General features: G+C 41.5%; 1 protein-coding gene across 1 annotated transcript in view; it reads right to left on the reverse strand.

Moving 5' to 3' along the window:
• LOC115372500 (cytoplasmic protein NCK2-like) overlaps positions 1 to 19,637 on the reverse strand; it is a 74,156-nt gene extending 54,519 nt beyond the window's left edge. Inside the window, exon 1 of the mRNA XM_030070467.1 lies at positions 19,444 to 19,637. The gene's annotated coding sequence lies outside the window, so the exon portion shown is untranslated. The remainder of the gene's footprint in view (positions 1 to 19,443) is intronic.
• Between the last annotated feature and the right edge of the window lie 255 nt (positions 19,638 to 19,892).

Here is a 19,892-nt window from a genome sequence, read left to right on the forward strand (position 1 = left end):
TGTGAAAAGAAGTCAGAAGAAAAAAAGATTTGAATGCAAATTACAGATTTCTTTACCAGGAACTTAATTTAAGTAAGAACTTATTTGCCCTGATAATATCAGTGGCATTGTGGTCATTTAAAAACATGTCTGTTACGTGTGTTTATGTCATTAGTCCATTATTTATGCATTATTTATTTGTTCTTTTTTTTTTTTTGGTGGCTGCTTGCCTCACTTTAGACCTGAGAAAGTTGTGATGGATGTTTGTAGGTATTTTTTACATTTTTTTCCTCAAAGACATTAATCAATTAGTTAAAAACTTAAAATAAAAAGGAAAGTTTCATTGACTGTAAATAATCATCAGTTGCATCCAGCTAGGAGCGCTTTAAGAAACAGCCACAGGAGCTTCAGTCCAGCACTTGCCTTGAATTTTGGCGTCAAACGGGATTGGATTTGTCAGTCAGACAAACTCGTTTAACTAAAGGAGGAAAATGTGAGCACAGAAACATTCATACATGGAGCCAAAGCAGCACTGAGCTGCTGTGAGTCTCACAAGGAGAAAGAGGATCTGACACAAAAGCCTCGGAGAACGACACGGGGAGGTGAAGACTCAGCGAGAGGTAAAAGGAGCCGACAGGCCGCAGCCGCCGCTCTGGAAACCCGACGTTTCTGCGAAGGAGGAGGAGAAACGGCTCGCTGTGCAGCAGAGCTTTGACCAGGTTTCCAGGCCGGGACTCAGGAATTCAAAATCTCCTCTGCGAGTTCATCTGGATGTTAAAATGTGATTCTGTCTAAATTGATTAGTAAAACACGTTAAGTCTTTTTTTTATATTTGTAGTTGGGCTCACAGGATGCAGAAAGCTGCAGCTACACAGGGAAAGACGTAAGACTTCAGATAATTCCACTGGAGATATTATTTTAATGTTTTTCAAGGCCTTGAATTGAGTTCAGGTGTTTTCTTTAACACATGAGGTCGGTGATGCTGGACTGGTGCTTTTCAGAAGCATTTAACCCTTTGAAACGGGAGTGAGTTCACCTGGTGTCTGTCAAAGACACGGGAAAAATGGAAATAACAATAAGCCAAAAAAAGTAATGAATAAATAAATAAAAACTTAAAAAAAAACAAAACAAGAAAAAAAAAACAAGAAAACTGATATTTGTGATAAATAAAATAGAATGAAATAAAATAAAATAAAATAAAATAAAATAAATCTAAAAAAATTGCTAAAAAATACTGCAAAATTGGTTTAGGAAAAAACTAAACAAAAAATTTATAATTATAATAATTATATATTTAAAATGAAATACATGAAAATCATGACACAAAGTTACCAAATAAATGAAGTAACTGCAAGAAAATTACCAAAAAATTCTCCCACAAAAATGTCAGCGTGGGTTAGAAATGACCTGAGAAACAGCAAGAAACTCGTAAAATGTACCAGAATTACCAGAAAAATACCAAAAAATTAGCAAAAAATGTGTAAAAATTGCAAGATAGACACCACCTCCCCCAACCGCCCAAAATTAAATAAAAAACAAAATAAATAAATAACACCTTTTAAAAAACTTTCTTAATTCTTTCCCATGATCCAAAGGGTTAAAGGAGCAGCGATCGCTCATCATTCAGTCACTGTGGCTCTGATCTGACGTCCTGATGTGTGTGTGTGTGTGTGTGTGTGTGTGTGTGAGCTGTATGTATGAGAAAGCTGTGTGTGTGTGTATAAGCTGTGTGTGTCTGTGCGAGCTGTGTGTGTGTGTGTGTGTGAGCCGTGCGCTGTGCCGCGGCGGCTGAAGTGGGTTACGTGTTTCCCCGAGGACGGCGAGTCGTGCCGCCGCCGCCGCCGCCGCCGGGATCTGGGTCACGAGGTCAAACGGAGAGGCAGGGCGAGTCGTGGCACCAAGAAGCACAGATGGTCCAACAGCAGATGTTGGTTTGCCCCGGGCTCTGCGTGTGTGTGTGTGTGTGTGTGTGTGTGTGTGTGTGTGTGTGCATATTCACGCCCTTGAGTCTCCACCCTCTAACAGTGTGTGTGTGTGTGTGTGTGTGTGTGTGTTTGCATATATGAGCCTATGAGTGACCACATTCTTGTTTCAGACAATTGCTGTTTGTGTGTGTGTGTGTGTGTGTGTGTGTGTGTGCATAATGGGCCTTCATGTATAAGCCTCTGAGTAATGGTGTATGTGTGTGTGTGTGTGTGTGTGTGTGTAAAGGGCATGCATATCTCAGTGTGTGAATATCCATGTCAACCCATCTGTCCCATACTGACCCATTTTACTCTGTGTGTGTGTGTGTGTGTGTGTGTGTGTGTGTAGTAAGCGTAACAGTTGATGGTGCTCATCCTGATGGTAATACCGAACTGAGTCACCATGAACACACACACACACACACACACACTGAGTGGAAAGATCCATATACTTTTGGATGAGTCATTGATGCTCAGCACACACACACACACACACACACACACACACACACACTGTCAGGGAAGTCCCTTCATCAATCTGGGAAACTCAGCCGATGTATCCACCAATCAGATTTCTGCTTTTTTGTCCATTAATGATTTTTTTTTTTTTTTATTGAAGGCTACAGGAAACAATGTATCAAATTTGGCGCATGTTCATTGACTGCATCCATCACTGCAGTCGATAACCTGGTTGCCCATAGCGACGGTCACATGACGAGGACGTGGCAGTTTTATTCGCTTACACATGTAAGATGTAGATGGAAATGCTCCTTAATTTGCTTGATTTTTTAAATTATTTTCAAACGTGCGACATTGAACTATTCGCTCGCAATTAATTTGAATGTTTTATATAAATTTATTTGATTTATTTGTTTATTAGACAGAGACAGAGAAAATACAGGATGTAAACCTGCTGGAGTGAATTTAAATGTGTATATTCGCTATAGGGAGGTATGAAAAAGCACAAGCCATATAAGTAACAATACGCAAATACAACTGTGTGGTTAAAAGTGACCACATTTCTGGCTATTAGCAAGGTCTTCACTAAATTTATTGATTTTTTTCTTTTTTTGATGAATTCATCTTGACATTGATTTAGTTTGACTAATTTAACTTTTTAAGTCCATTTAAATGCAAAAAATCACGAGGAACACGACCCTGAGCAGTGCATCTGAAGACAAGGTCATAACAGCTGAATAAAACACGGGGCGATACGTTATCAAAGATAAAGGTCACACGGGTCAAAAAAAAAAAAAAAAAATCATCAGGGGAATTTCCACAGCTGATCGATCGAGTATATCACCGATCAGCAGAGACAGCCTCAGACTGATCAGCTGAGGGACCCACAGCTGCTGATTCCTGTTATTGATCATGATAATAAAAATGTAAAAAATGCATGACGCTGGAAATGCCCGGCGGCCGTCCTGACTCCCCGGTCCCGCAGCAGGAAGGAGGGAAGGAAAGAAGGAAGGAAGGAAGGAAGGCGGGTCAAAGGTCGGGGCCAGCAGCTAAATTCTCCTGTCCCTCGAGACGACTCGGATTTCTCTCCCATAACTGGGACGCGCGCTGTGGGAGCTGCTGCTGCTGCTGCTGCGGCTCCAGCTCCGCTCGCTCCCAGTGACGAGGAGCCAACAGCAGCCAGTCATTTCAACAGAGCTGTGAGTTCACTACAGAGCAGACGAGGCCCGGTGGACGCCACGCGACACTTTAGACACCGACACCGACATCTAAACGTTCTTGGAGTCAGCAGCTCTTTCTAGAAAAAAAAAACAAATGTAAATAAGTTTATTCCTTATTGCAAATCAACCCTACAGTAAATCTGGTGCGTGGGAGCGGTGAAACTTGGACTTTCTGCAGGAAAAACCCTCAGAATACATTCAGTGACTCATTCAGAAACTGCACAAACTCAAAATCTTCCCAAGAATATTTCTCTTATCTCTAGTCAAATTATCTCATTACACTTAAAATAAGACATCATCACCTCAGAAGTTATTTGTTTTTTGACAATTTTTACTTGTTTCAAGTGAAAATTTGCTTGAAACAAGTGAAAATTGTCTAAAAACAAGTTATTTCTTCAGTGATCATGTCTTATTTTAAGTGTAATGAGATATTTTGACTTGAAATAAGACATATATTCTTTGTAAGATTTTGAGTTTTTTCAGTGTGATCTTGAAGAGTCTTTATTAGGACCGAAAAGCCGAAACTCTTTCATCAGGCTTATATGACAAAAGAAAAAACAAAACAAAAAAAAAAAGTATCTTAAAGCCCCCATGAAACGGCCTCAGAGCATCTTAAACAGTGACATCATCCTGCACTGGTGGCTGTCAATTAAAATTTAAATCGATAAAACCTTCAGAAATCTGTAAACATCCTCTCTCATCCACCTCGTCCCTTCAAAATAAAATTCCTCTGAGTTCTTTGAATAGCTTTCCAAAATCCTTACATGGGCTTTTGAACAAAACACGCTATTGTTTATGTTATTTTTAGAACATCCATCAGCCTCCACGAATGGTTCAATTTGTCAACAGCTTTTGTTTTATTGTGAAAAACCCTCTTTCTAAACAGATGCGTTTGCTTGGCAGAAACAGAAGAAGAAGAGGAGCCGGCGAGGCTGGCGTGAGCAGCATCAGCCTCCGTGACCGAACACACAAAGAAAAGAGAAACTGCATCAACAGGAAACCTAGGCCCCGCCCACACCGTTTGATTGACAGGCAAAGTGCAGGGCAGAAACAACAACAGCGCTCAGCGACAAGGAGCGAGGAGAGATGCTGCCAAGATAAACTCAAAGAAAAAAAAAACTTAATCCCGGAAGTGTTAATCCTATGATTTTGTTGCGTTACACAAAATGAGTGTTTATGACGGTTTGTAGACGCACAACTGCCGCTCAAGTGGAGCAAATAAGCACCGAGCGCCTCCAGCATCCACAGCCAAACACCAGGCAGCGTCGGCCCGCTGCTGCCTGCAGGCCTCCGCTCTCACACCGAGGCCTGTAATTTTAGCAAATTGGCAGCTCCGCCACAAAACCAGCAACGGAGAAAGTTACAAGGCCTCGGTTTCGGCGGAACATTTCCTTAAAAGTCAATAAAAAAAAAAAATTAAAATAAAAAAAAAAAAAAATCAGCTTCCTCATGGAAATATCCATCTTTAGCATCACGAAGCTGACATTCCTGGAGCGCGACCAAAAACACACACTGCATGAATTTTTCTTGTCTTAAAATAGTTGGCGCAGATTCCAGGGTTAAAAAATGTGGCCCTGCCGCGTCCAAACCTTGGCACGCACCGTCCCCCTCATGTCCTGCGAGCACGAATATCCATCTTCATCATCGGGTGTGGGGTGTGGGGTGGGGGGGGGGATTACATTTCTGGAGCAAATCCAGAATGTGCACGCTGTAAACATGTAATTGTTGTGTTTTGAGCCAGGCGTGGATACGACAGGGCTGGAGAGGAGGGGGTGGGGACGGGGGGGGGTGATATTAATAGCGCTGCAACATGCTTGTGGAGGGAAGAAGAGAGCGAGCTGGCATGCAGAGGCTGAGTGGGATCTGGAAACTTCCTCTGGGACTGCAGGAGCTCGGCTCGGCTTCACGGCGTTGACAGCCGGACGGCCGTGACACAGCACAAAAACACCGACGGGGGCTTTTAGCTCCAAGAGGACGGGGGGGAGCTCGGCGGGGCGCTCCATGCATCAACAGCTCTCTCAAAAAAAAAAAAAAAAAAAAAAAAATGAGACTCCCAGCGAGGCATCGACGGCACAACATCCAAACAAACTCGACTAGAGAGGCTAACAGGCGGCTGACTAATTATTTATTCCTGATTTAGCTCGTCTTAAGCTGCACAGAGTCCTGCTGGGTCCACACCAGAACCACACACCAGGTGTTGTGTGTGAAATAAAGCTGCGGCGATGAAAACATAAACAATAATTAGATGAGTAAACTGATTTTACACACACCCCGAGGTGGACGATTACACTTACACCTGAAGAAAACCAAAAATAAACTGTCCACAAGCGACTAAAATTCCAATACGACACCATTTATCACACAAATAGAATAATAAACTAAGTGTTGTCCTCATTGACTGTAATGTTATGTACATTTATGCATGTTTTGTTGTCCTTTCTTTGCTGATTTGTCATATAATGTCATAATCGATCATTTAAGGGACTGCAGAGCGCTTTTCTTTGGGTTTTTGAAGACAAATCTCTTTTTTTATTTGTCGTTTTTCTTTTTGGCAGCCAATATTTCATCTTTAAAGTTCACTATTATCACGGCAGGGAATTCCAGTCATTTCCAAATATTCAACTTTTCCCTCCCCGTTCATTTTAAAGCAGCGCTGACAGGCTGATGTTCATATTCTTGCAGGTTAAAGGCTCATTCAGCTAATGTCAGACTGATTAATTATCCGATTAATATGTGATCAAAGTGCATAGGAGAGGAGGACGAGGCCGTTTTTAACAGAAGGAATATATGAATGAATTCGCTTGCAGTTAAATGAAGATATAATTGCACCACTCTACCACTCTGAGAGGATGTGAACTATGATATTTAAAAAAATGACTCATACGACAGCAGATCGCCGCCTCGCTGAGTGTTTTCTGTTGTTGGCGAGCGGCGGGGGAATCCGAGTGGCATTTTGATTCCTCATTTGTCACCGGCCGTCGCATTAAATCTGACCGGCGAGTTCGCTCAGCCTCATGTTTTCTTGCCGCCCGAGCCGAAACCTCAAGAATTTACTGCCAAAATTAGATATCTTTACTTTGAGAACTGCGACGAAAACCTATTGTCTGCAAAAACAATGGATCTTTTTAAAGGTCAAACGCTACCAACGCTATATCTGTATCCCTCCATTCACTTCCACAGCAAAACAGCTCCCAAAAATATCACAGAAACCGACTCCAGCAAAGAGGATTATGACGATATGAAAAACAAAAAGTCCCAGTACCCATTTTTTAAGGAAATTAAACACCTCCTTTCTTGTTATTTTCCTATTTGAAGTGGAAAGTAGATCCGGCAGGTAGCGAGAAACTTACTAAGCGAAGTCATCCTGCACAATTTGAGTGATTTCACAAATAATTTTGGGTGTAATTACAATTATCTGTGAAAGTCCAGGTTATTTCTTCCTGGTGTGAAGTTACAACGCGGAGGGTTTCCTGCAGATGCTTCCTGCCGGATCTACTTTCCAATTTGAATACGAAAAAAAAACAAGAAAAAAAGGTTTAATTTCCTCAAAAAAGGGGAAGCGGGACTTGTAGTTTGAAGAGATTTCACCACCATGTGGACTGACATCACACTCAGGAAACAACACACACACACACACACACACACACACACACACAACTCACATCAATTTCTGCTTTAATTCCTTGGTCGGTCATACTCTTTAACTTAACTTTTCTTGGATTGGTAGGAATTTCAGCAGCTTCGTTCTGAGGTCTGTCACGGAAACCGAGGATGAAGACACTGGTTTTGTTTTCTTTTCAGATTTATTTTGGGCAAAACCAACGAATGATCTTTTTCTTATGCTTTTTCCAAAATAACTAGTGTGTATAATGCAGCGGTAAACAAAGAAATCAGTAAACAAAAGGTTAAAAAAGTAAAACTAGAAGAGCTGTTGCTTAATAGGTTTGTTTTGTGAGTCTATTACAAAATCGTCAACAACATTTATTGATTAAACTTGAGTTCCTTCAGTCTTTTTTACCCTTAACTGTAATCCAAGTCGCAGGTCAAACAACAAAACAACAAAAAGTGGATTTCCGCGATGGATTCTTGCATTGCAGTCGTCATCGGTCGTCATAACTCTAACCCTAATCTATCCCATCATGCCGTGCACACACAGTTAAAGTGAATGGGAGCGAGCCGTTTGCCTTGTTTTGCACCTGACATGATGACGAACTTGGATGAAAGTGCAGCTTTACGTCAGAGGTCACGGCCCGGCTGATGCCAACGCAAAACTGAATTCACTGAATGAATGTACATTTCATTTAGCAACAAAGGTTTGATTCACACCGCTGCCTACACACACACACACACACACACACACACACACACACACACACACACACACACACAGGAAGCATTACAGAGCTGATTAAAGGGCTGCCCTCATGACTTCTGACAGCTCCGGTCTGCGTTCGGGTTCATGATTGCGCTCGATTTTAATGCAATTTCACACATTATTGCTGCTGTTGAATATCATCATGAATTACATCATGAGGACCGCCATGGGAAAAAAAAAAAAAAAAAAAAAAAGTTCGCTCACTTGAAGGCGACATCCTCGCTGAAAGTCATCAAGTGAGATCACAAAGTCAAAATGAGCCGCCTGGGCCCTCAGAGGAGCCGGAGCCGCTCCCTGGGCTTCTGCGGGTGACGCCGTCCACGCCATCTGGCTCTTCCCTTCCTTTAATCTGCGTTCCAAGAATCTGGTTAATCTAGGAACTGGAAAAAAAAAAAAGAAAAAAAGGCGTGTTTGTGGCCAAGTGTGCAAACACGCTGCGACGGAGCGCTGCTGCACGCCGCAGTCGTGGGTGATGTCAGCGCTGGCGGCGGCTCAGAGATGGAGGGCTGCAGAGAGCGCCTGCCGGGATGATTGCGCCTGTATCTGCCTTGCAGGGCTGGGATGGGCTTGGACCGCGGCCACCGACCGATACACACTCACACACACACACACTCACACACACACACATTGTAGCAGTGTTTCCTGTTATTTGTGCTGTTGCAGGGGGGTGGAGGTGATTTCAGAGCCTGTTCCAGCATCAGGTCCAGCAGGTGCTGCGTCGCAGAAACGCCACTTATGTGCTTTTTGGGGTTTGAGAATGTAAATTGTTGCTTTGGGTTGCAGGGCGGCGCGGGACGAAAACCCCCGGATCTGCAGCATTTTAGGGTTTCAGTGCTGGTTATTTTCTATGCAGTCACTGCACGACCATGCAAATATGTTATGTTTTTAGCTGCTGGAACTAAATTTCCCTTTTAGCATGAATATAGTGTCAGTGTGTCTGACAAACTGAAATATTATCTTGTTTATTTGTTGTTTTTATTGGATAACCCTCTGAAACCCAGGAGCCTGAGAGAAGGCTTTCATTTTGGAGGGTTTTATTTCACCCTGCTTATAAATTGTGTTTTATTTATTTTTTATTTATTTATTTTTTATTAATTTTTCTGGATTTTTTTGGGGGGGTTAAGTTTGTGGTAATTTTATGGCACTTGTAATATAATATTAAATATATATTTATGAAAATTATAAATCTTTGTCATCTTTGTCATTTGTAACTTTTTTCATTTTTTTTTTTTTTTTTTTTTTTACAATTTTACTCAATTGTTTTTTTTTTTTCTTGTAAGTTTTTACTTAATTCTTAATTATTTTTCAAACACATCAAGTGAATTTCAAAGGGTTAACCCTGAGTAAATTCACTTGATTTATTTCAAAAATGTCAAAAAAGGCAAATTTGTTTGCCAAAAATTACCAGAATGTCAATAAAAAATAGCAAAACAAATTATAGAAAAAATAGGGAAAAACTACATATTAAAAAACAGAAATTACCAGAAAAGTAGTACAAAAAGCCCAAAAAAAATGCAAAAAAAAAAAAAAAAAAGAAAGAAAGAAATTGCACAAAACTCTATTTCTACTATTAAAATGACATATTTTAACTGTCAGCTCAGTGATGCTGGATTGACGTCAGGATTTTTTGTGTAAATGCTTGTGAAAGGCATCTGAGCGCCTGAGGTTTCCTTTCACGAGCATTTAATGTCAAAAACTCACAGAAACACAAATCATATCAAAACACTGGTCGTTTTTTCTCCTTCCCCTCATTTCTCCTGTTTTAATCCCCATCTCGTCTCAGTCTCACTCTGCTGCCCAGGAAGCAACAAACAAATCATCATTGTTTTTACATCACCGTGTCTGCTGGGGGCGCCGCAGCTTAAACAAATACAAACAAGCCTCCACCGAGCACAGAGCGGCGTCAGCGTCCCGCCGTCCGCCTGCCTGCCTGCCTCACGCTGAGCCGATGAAACCCCCCGCCGCCGGTTTCCATCCACCTTCAAACAGATCCTCTGATCCTCTGACGGAGCGTCTTCGCCGCTGAGGATCAGAGGAGGCAGCCGCCGTGACATTTTTCCACGAACGCCCGCTATTCAGAGACGGAATCGCTTCACAAAATGTGTAAAAATGGGACTGAATGATGATATTTGTCATGTTGTGCCTCACTATTTTGTGCAATTGCCGACTTCTCAAGCGGCTTGGAGGTGGTATTTCTTTCCCTCATACATGTCCAAGTCCAACTAAATCTGCAACTGTTGTGATTTATAGTGATTTTTATTTTTTGAATCCTCCTCTAGTTTGTGGCTGTGAAGTTATTAAGTTATTAAGTTGTGATGTTATCCTAGAGGTCACTAGAGGTCATTTTATACAGTGAAATGGCTGCTATGGGGGCCAACATCATCACACAGGAATCAAATGTGGCTCATTGAATCCACCAGAGTCTCAGCTTTCCAGTCAAAGCCAACTGATGCAGCTCCAAGACTGTTTAGGCCCCAGTCTGCACAAACACACCATTTTACAACAGGCCACAAGAACACATGTGGACTGCAGGCTTTGTGGCCCACACTGCATGGGATTAGCAGAAGGTTGGCGTGTCTGCAAAGGGGAGAGCCGTGGCTGCCCAGAGAACCCATTTTCATTCACACATCTGGAGGTCAAAGGTCAAGGGACCCTGCTGGAAACACACATGCCAGTTTTTCCCTCGCCAAAATTTAGCCAAACTTTGGAGCAATATTTAGCCGCTTTCTGACAAGCTGCCATGACACACTTGGTACCAACAGATTCCTACAGTTGTCTACTAACACTATCATATGATCTGTACTTTAACTCGACTGAGTAATTTCAAAAATCTTTAAAAAGATACTAAAGTGACTGGATTTTTTCCCCCCATCCCTATGATCTACCTAAACAGGCCTGGTGTGTGGAAGTCGCTAGTGGAAACAATGATTTCTGCACGCTTAGTCAGTGCAAATTTCACTTTACTAAACTTTGAGTCTGCAGTGACACAAACGGAGCAGGAAAACCCCTGGAGGTCGGTCATGACGCCACCAGAAACCAGCTCGGCTCCAGAATGAGAGAGAATCTGCTTGAGAGCCAAACCAACAAAACCACAACAAAACATGACGTCAAAAACATTTTCACATTTCTGGCATCTGAAAGCCTCTGTACTAAAATCTGCTGCCAGCCCCGAGCGACTTCTGTGGTGGAGAAACACTGACTGAGTTTCAGACGTTTATTCCTCAAAATCAAAGTTTCTTCTGCCTGTGATATTTTTCAGAAATGTGGGGGGAAAAAAGGCAATTTGCAAATAAGCAAAAAAAAAAAAAAAAACAAAACAAAAAAAAAAAAAACATTAGTAGTAGTAGTTAAACATTAATATAAAAAAGAAAATACAAAAATTTGCAGAAAATTCAAAAAAAATAATAAGCAAAAATTTTTACAAAAAATTAGAAGTGTGGGAAATATATATTTCATAAATTATGTAAAATAAAATGACCACAACCACCCCCCAAAGAAACAAATAAATCATTACATGAAGTAATGTATAAATACATAAATAAAAAGAAAATCGCCATGAAATTGCAACAAAATTACTGAAAAAAAAAAACACTAGAAAATTTGCCAGAAAAATTATAACAAAAAAGTCAAAGAAACTTACCACATTTTTTTGAAAAAAAAAAAGTAAAAAAAAAAAAAATTAATAGAAAAATAAAAATTTAAATAAAAAAAAAATAAAATAAAATGACTGAATAAATAAAAAATGAATTAAAAAAGAAAGAAAAATAAAACAAATAAAAATCCTAGATCGCCAGCAGCAGGAGAGGAGTCACGGCTCCCAAAACAAAAACTTCCTGAAAATCGAGGAGGAGATTCTTCTGCAGAAGACGAGAGGAGCGGCTGAGCGGCCGAGCGAGGAGCAGAGGAAGGTGTGGGGGAGCAGCAGGGCGGCGGGGGTTCAAAGTTTTTCTGAAAAGTTTCCGTCGTGGTTTCAGTTTGGTTTCCCTGAGCGGTTACAACAGTCCACCACATTAAATCAGTGGGCGCTACAGCTAAAGGGTAATTCCACCAGAAACGGACTTCCTTTTTGTCCGTTCAATCAGTTTGTGGTTTCAGAATCAGATGGTGAGTTGGAGGGATTTCATCTTGGTGCATCTTCATTAGCAAAAAAAAAATAATAAATTAAAATAAAATAATAAAAAAATAAAACAAGACTATCATTTAAGACATTACCAGATGATTTTAAGTGTTGCATTAAAATTAATTTTAAAATTATTAAAAATTAAAACTGGATTTAAAATTTAAATTTAAATTTAAATTAATATTAAAACTGGATTTTGAGGGGATTTCTTCTGTAATTTTAGGGCAATTTTCCTTACGTCTTTATAAAAAAAAAAAAAAAAAAAAACAGGAAAATTACCCCAAAAAATCCCCAAAAAATTTCAGAATAAAAGCCTGCATTTCAAGGGGATAAACATCTTCTGTCAAACTGGAATCAAGCCAACCGATGTCACCACATGCAGATTTTGTTTTTAGAAAAATAAAATGCGTTCTGCCTCGCGGCTCCGCCCTCCACTCAGCCACCACTTCCTGTCAGACTCTCCTCCCTCCACTTCCCATCAAGGCAGCGCTTTAATATTTAACGGCTACATTTGTCATGGCCTGAAATAAAAGCTGCATCTGCGCTCAGGTTGCCACAAGCTGCACGTCTCTGTTTTGTGTCGCTGCAAACGGAGAGCGTCACGGGAGGAACGATTCCCCTATTTTTACACACACGCCATAATCCTGCTCTATAATTTATAACTGCTATAATTTACACAGCGAGGCACGGCAGCCGGACGATCCGATCGGATGAGTCCCTCTGGCATCCAACGGCTACCGTGTGTGTGTGTGTGTGTGTGTGTGTGTGTATGTGAAGCGGCTCGGTTTGACGAGACTCCCAAATTTCTGGAGCCGATTCCTGCTTCCTGGAGTCGACTCTTCCACACCGACACATTAACCCTTTAAAACCGGAGCACATTCATTTGATTTCTTTCAAAAATGTGGGAAAAAAAGGCATGAGCATCTTAACAAGAAATGACCCCCAAAAAAAATTGCCAAAAAAAGTAAAGCAAACATGGACATGACCTTAAACTAAGCAACCAAAAAAGTCCTGAGCATTAAAAAAATAGCCAAAGAATAAAAATATTTTCTCCTGGAACATAATTTCCAATATATACTTATAATAATATAATACTATGGTTTTCTGGTCATTTTCCCATTTTCTGACAATTTTCGAATAATTTCGTTTTATTTTCTTCCAGTTTTCACATCTTTTTCCTTACTTTTTCTTGGCTAATTTCCAGGTTATTTGCTTGTCACCTTTAACTTTCAGACCGAGAGTTGACATCTGATGTAAATCAAAATTACTAGTGCTGCAGTCTGCTAGTCAACTGGTCAATTTATTGGTCAGTACGTTCTCGGACGACCAAAATCTGATTGGTCGATTATTTGCCGTGTTAATTTTATCAGGAGTAAAGCACTAAGTGCTGATGGGGGTGTTTTCAGAACACCGTTTCACAGGTAACAGTCTGTCTTCAGAACACCCCCCTTGTTTTCACAATTTTGGATTAGCCCAACCCTCTGGCAGAGACAGATGGGTAGGCCCGCATGTTCTGAATTGAAGTGGGGGAGCTGCAGGCCTTCAGCTGCAAGGTGGCGCTGCTTTGAATGAACATTTCAGAGACACTTTGAATGAAGCCTCCATTCTGTACATCCTCCTCTGACCTCTGGACCAGAACCAGAGCTTTGTCACTTTGGATAAAAGTGTCTGTCAAATGTGAATTATAATTGTAATTTTGAGCTGAAGAGGCGAGGAGGGGAAGAGGAGGATCTGATTCAGGCCAATACAGACGTTTCTAAAGCTCAAACCAGTCAACAACAGGCTGGATATAACCTGTACAGTGGAAATAAGACCCACAGTGAGGACTCTCACATTGCAAAGGCACGTAATATTGCTTAAGGCAGCTTTAAGACATTTATGCCATGCTGGCTTTCGTTTAAAAGACTTCCAGTCGGGCGAGAGAGAGTCCTCTTCAGAGAGCAGGGTGAGAAAAAACGCTGCTCCTCTCTGTGTGTGGCGTGACGGAGGTAAAAACACGCCTCCTCGGACACTCACCCTCCAACAGCTCTCAGATGTCAGGTAGTGGATTATTTTCCCACGATTACCTCAGATTACATCATCACAGCGGATTAGCTCATCCTCATACTTTCATGTCCTTCAACAAGACACTTGAGTGTAAAAATAAAAGCTGCACGTCCTTCTCGTTTGTGTATCTCTGCTCTCCACTGATTTCCAGAGTGAATATGTCTGTGCAGCGGCGTAATGTGTGGATGTGTTGCAGCCCGAGGCGAACAACATTTTTCTGCTAAATATTAATCACACAGTTGGGTTTTGGTGAGCCATAATGACGTATCAGACCCAGGCCTGAGTGGTGAGCGAGCTCTAATAAACTGCTGTTTCACGGGTTTCCAGTAACGATGCTTTTGTTGTAAACGATGAGTTTATGTGACTTCCAGGCGAGCCGGGCGGCGGCAGCATCTGAACGCTGAGGCGAACCAAATGGCTGAGCAATTTGCGCCACCCATGTGGTACATAACTAATGCATGACTCACTACATTTCAATTACCCTCTCCATCAGACAGCTGAAAATAGCATGTGAGCACCAGCGGGGTTTCTCCGGTTTAACGGCGGAATACACCGATACTGGAGCGGGATATCGGGCCGATATGGAAAAGATAGTCCGCTGTCAATCATGTGCTGTAAGCTGTTGTCGCTGCTTCACCTGTCCCTGTAGGCAGAATTGATTCAAATTGAAAAAAAAGCATTGGCTTGTCCATTAACCGGGGAATGAAGGGAGTCAAAAACCTCATTAGCTGCTTGGTGCTCGCCTTCGCTCTCTCCATTTACGTCCACAACGAAACAGATCCCAAAAAAAACAACACTTTTAGCACAGAAACCAACACCAACACAAGAGATTATGACAACATAAAAAACAGCAAGTCCCGGTTCCCATTTTTTAAGGAAATGAAACATCTTTTTTCTTCTTATTTTTCTGTCTGATAGCAGGAAACTTCGGCAAAATAACCTTGCACTGAGAAGAAACAACATTTGCAAATAAATAAAATCACTTAAAAAACAAATGGGTACTGGGACTTGTTTTATAAATTGTCATTATTAAACACCAACAAGTCCCGGTTTCCATTTGTTTTTTGTGTAATTACAGTTATTTGTAAAACTATTATCAGGTTGTTTCTTCCTGGCGTAAGGTTACTATGTGGACGTTTCCTCTATACAACACCTGCCGGATCTACTTTCTAACTCTGCTGGGAAACTAACATGAAAAGAGTCATTTAATTTCCTTAAAAAATGGGACCCAGGACTTGTTGTTTGTTATATTGTCAAAATCCAGTTTGTTGGTGTTGTTTCTGTGCTGAGAGTGTTTTATTTTGGAAGCTGTTTTTGCATGGAAGTGAATGGAGAGATACAAATCCTCTATTTTGGATTAGCAACTAATGAGGAGATTTGACCACCATGTGGACTCACATCACACTCAAGGAGCTACACAACACACACACTCCACCACAGGTCAGGTTTTGCTTTGAGTTCACCACCAATCTGGCTGCTACAAAGTGTGACGACCTCGATTTGGAGATTACAACAATAATCATGCGACGATATGATCTAAACCAAGCCACAAAGGGACGTCAGCTCACTCAAAATGTGGATAAAGGAGGTGAAATCATTCAGTCAATCTTTTTTCTTTTTTCTCAGTGACACCAAACGAACGGTCTGTGTCCACACTATTAATTAAAAGTAATGAAGTGGATCTGTTCCGCCGGTCGACAGTAAAAGTTTACGACTCCAGTTGAGCAGTGGCAGTAAAGAGGCGGCATCAGTGCCAAGCTTGACGGATCTGGCAGCAGGGCGGCGTTGAATGCATTTCAGACGGCACAGCCTGGGCTTAAACCTCCAGAGTCTGACCTCTGACCTCTACCTGGGTCCTCGAATGCCTCGGCGACTCACAAGAACATGAAAACACGGCAATATTTTGCTGCAGCTGCATGCATAATGATGGTTTCTCTTTGCAAAATGAGTGGATTGGAATTAAGGCTGCCAGCGTGCCCATCTCCTTTTACACAGAGCAACTATCCTATCAGCCTGATTGCTGTTATCTAATATTATGCAATCACAGTCCAACCCATCACCTGAATAAGAGCAACACCACTGCCGCCTCCAACGAACCAAAAGCAAAAAAATCACACAGCTTTTGTTCTAAAATGAGAAACCTACCCTTTGCAAACTGTTGTGCCTCCTCTTGCAACATGACTGCTGGCATTAAAAAAGAAAGTAGGCTACACTAAGAGTTATTATTCAGCTTGTGAGTCATCTGAAGACCTGTGCTAACAAAACACGTCTTTAAAAAAAAAAGGTTAGGCTCGTGTGATTTTGACACGCTGACGGGAGGATTTTAGGCGGAAAATGCTTGGATAATTGTTTGTGGCTAAATGTCACAAATGCAAAATGCAAGTCAATTCCAGTGAGCTGGAAAGCACCAAGGAATACCAGTGCAGATTACTGGGAAATTGGAATAATTAAAATTCATCTGTTTGCTTTTGCTGCAGCAAAGCTTCCGGAGCCGTTGTGGAGCTCTCACCTAATAACAAGACATTTAGGGAGGAGGAGGAGGAGGAGGAGGAGGGAGGGGGATTTTGGATATTGACGAGGGAACAGAAGAACTTTGTTGAATTCAAAGCTGAGAGGAGTCATGAGTCTAAGGCAGCTGCAGAATACACACACACACCAAAAGAAATGCTCAAGCAATGCTGTGACAATTCAATTTCCATTTGCTGCAACCGTACTTATCACATGTCACTGGAAAATATCATGCAGCAACTGCCGATTCAAAAAAAGAAAAAAAAAATCCACAGGATATCCTGCAGTAACACCACAGGAGATAAAAAATACCAAAAATATACATATATATATCAGATAAGGTCATTTTTGAGACACACGATAAGCCGTCATGGGTTTTTCAGAACAAACAGCATCAAGCACAATAAGATCAATGTAAACTCAGCAATGACACATTAAAAAAATCACCACAGGAACATCATAGAGAGATAAAAAATGCCATAAAGCACAATCAGCCACACTACAACTCTCTGCAGGGATATTATATAAATATCATAGGAGATAAAAACACTATTAAGTATCACAAGGCCACTAAAAAATAATTTTTGAGTGTTGCAGGTACACTACAGGTCCCTATTATGTTGTTTTTGTTTTTGTTCTTGTTTTTTTCAGCACTGACACATTAAAAAAGCCCCATAGGAATAACACAGAGAGATAAAAATGCCATAAAGCACACTAATCTCAGTATTGAGCAGTATAGACACAATATACCTCCCTTTAGGGTTATTAAAGAGATATCATAGGAGATTAAAATACTATTAAGTACCACAAAGGCTCTATAAAGAAGTCATTTTGAGTTTTTTTAAATACACCACAGGTCCTTGTTATGTATTTTTTCCCAGCACTCACACATTAAAAATAATTACAGGAATGTCATAGTGAGAGCACAGGAGATAAAAAATACTATAAAGTACCATAAAGGCTCTGTAAAGTCAGTTTTGAGTATTGCAGATACAGTATTGAGCAGCACTGACACATTAAAACCCACCACAGGAATATCATAGTGAGATAAAACTGCCATAAAGCACAATAAGCCACACTATACCTCCCTGCAGGGATATTATAGATATCATAGAAGATAAAAATACCATAAAGTACCATAAAGGCTCTATAACAAAGTCATTTCTGACTTTTGCAGACACACCGCAGGTCCCTGAAATGTTTTTTTCATGGGTATTTTTTTCCCACCACTGAAACATAAACTTCATTACAGGAATATCAGAGTGATATTACAGGATATAAATATACCACAGAGTACAATATGTCACTATAAGCTCAGCATTGAGCAGCACAGCCACACTTCACCTCTCTGCAGGGATATTATACAAATATCATAGGAGAAAAAATACTATAAAGTACCACAAGGCCACTGTAAAGTCATTTTTGAGTGTTGCAGGTACACTACAAGTCCCTATAATGTATTTTTTCCAGCACTGGCACATTAATAAAAAATCACTACATGAATATTATAGAGATAAAAATGCAATAAAGCACAGTAACCTCAGTATTGAGCAGTACAGACACACTAAACCTCCCTATAGTGTTATTATAGATTTCATGTGAGATTAAAATACTATTAAGTACCATAAAGGCACTATAAAGAAGCCATTTTTGAGTTTTGCAGATACACCACAGGTCCTTGTTGTGTCTTTCTTCCAGCAGTGACACATTAAATTAACTATAGGAATATCATAGAGAGAGTACAGGAGATAAAAACACTATCAAGTAGCCTACCATAAAGGCTCTATAAAGTAATTTTCGAGTATTGCAGATACACTATAGGTCCCTGTATCATTATTATTATTATTATTATTTTTAGCACTGACACGTTAAAAAAAATCACCACAGGACTATCATAGAGAGAGAAAAATGCCATAAAGCACAATACACAAGCACAGACCTCCCTATGGTTATTATAGAGATATCATAGGAGATTAAAATACTGTAAAGTAGCATAAAGGCTCTATAAAGAAGTCATTTTGGAGTTGAGCAGATACACCACAGGTCCCTGCAGGAGTATCAGGGCTGTGTGTGATATGCATGCATTTTGGAGTAAATAACCTGTAGGCAGCCTGGCAGTGCAGAGGAAGCCAGCCTTCACACCTGCACACCTTCACATGTAAACCCCACAAACCGCGGCGCAAACATCCTATTTCTGACCTTTACGTGGAAGACAAAGGCTGCTTTAAGTTGTGCATGGTTAAAAACACAAAGTGATGCTTCTCTATGTGTGTGTGTGTGTGTGTTTACACTGCCTCATCACCGACTGGAGGTCACACTTGGATTTTGCCAGCGCACCCCCTGCCTGCACACCCCGACCGCACACATTTCACATTTCTCATGCAATTAAAAGCGCAAACAGAACCCGGGAGGAGGAGAGGAAAAGGGGGAAGGAGGTGCGGGATGTGCTGGTATTTGCACGTTTTTTGCGCACCGACCCGTCCTGGCTACACTTCCCGTGGCTTTTGTGTGGCGCTGTGGACACAAAGGGGCGCAGGAGCCGCATGTACGCGGACTCCCAGCCGCTACAGGAACAAGTGATCCGCGTCTCCTCCTCCTCCTCCTCCTCCTGCTGCCTGCTAACTGAGCCTCCTCTCCCCGGTTTGCAGCCCCGCACATTCACACACCTCCGCCCCGGTGCGTCCGCTCGTCCCCCCTCTCCAACTGCGCCTCCGTCCTGCCAAATCAAGCCCCAACTTTGCGCTCCGCCGTGCCGGAGCCCCGGACCCTTACCTCGGTGGTTTCCCCGGGTGAAGCGCGCAGGGAGCCGGCCAGGAGCTGGGCGGTGAAGTTTGACAGCCGGCCCGGTAATCCCTCCGCTCCTCCGGACGTGATTTTTAAAAACCGTGCCGATGTTTTTGTTTGATTTTCTCTCCACGGGAAAAAAAGGCCCCGTGCAGCTGCAACTCGCTGCTGGATCCGTCTCCTCCTCCTCCTCCTCCTCCTCCTCTTCCTCCTCAGAGCCAGATCGCTGCCATGGGCGGTGACGTCACAGCCACACACACACACACACACACACACACACACACAGAGAGAGAGAGAGAGAGAGAGAGGCACACAAACCATGTGTTACTCGCACACACACATGGGCTAAAATTCCCATTTTCAGTTTAAAACACACCCTCTCCAACAGAAAACACACACACACACACCACGTGTTACTCCCTCTCTTTCTCTCTCTC

The sequence above is a fragment of the Myripristis murdjan genome, chromosome 2 (genome assembly GCF_902150065.1).
Source record: "Myripristis murdjan chromosome 2, fMyrMur1.1, whole genome shotgun sequence".
NCBI lineage: Eukaryota > Metazoa > Chordata > Actinopteri > Holocentriformes > Holocentridae > Myripristis > Myripristis murdjan.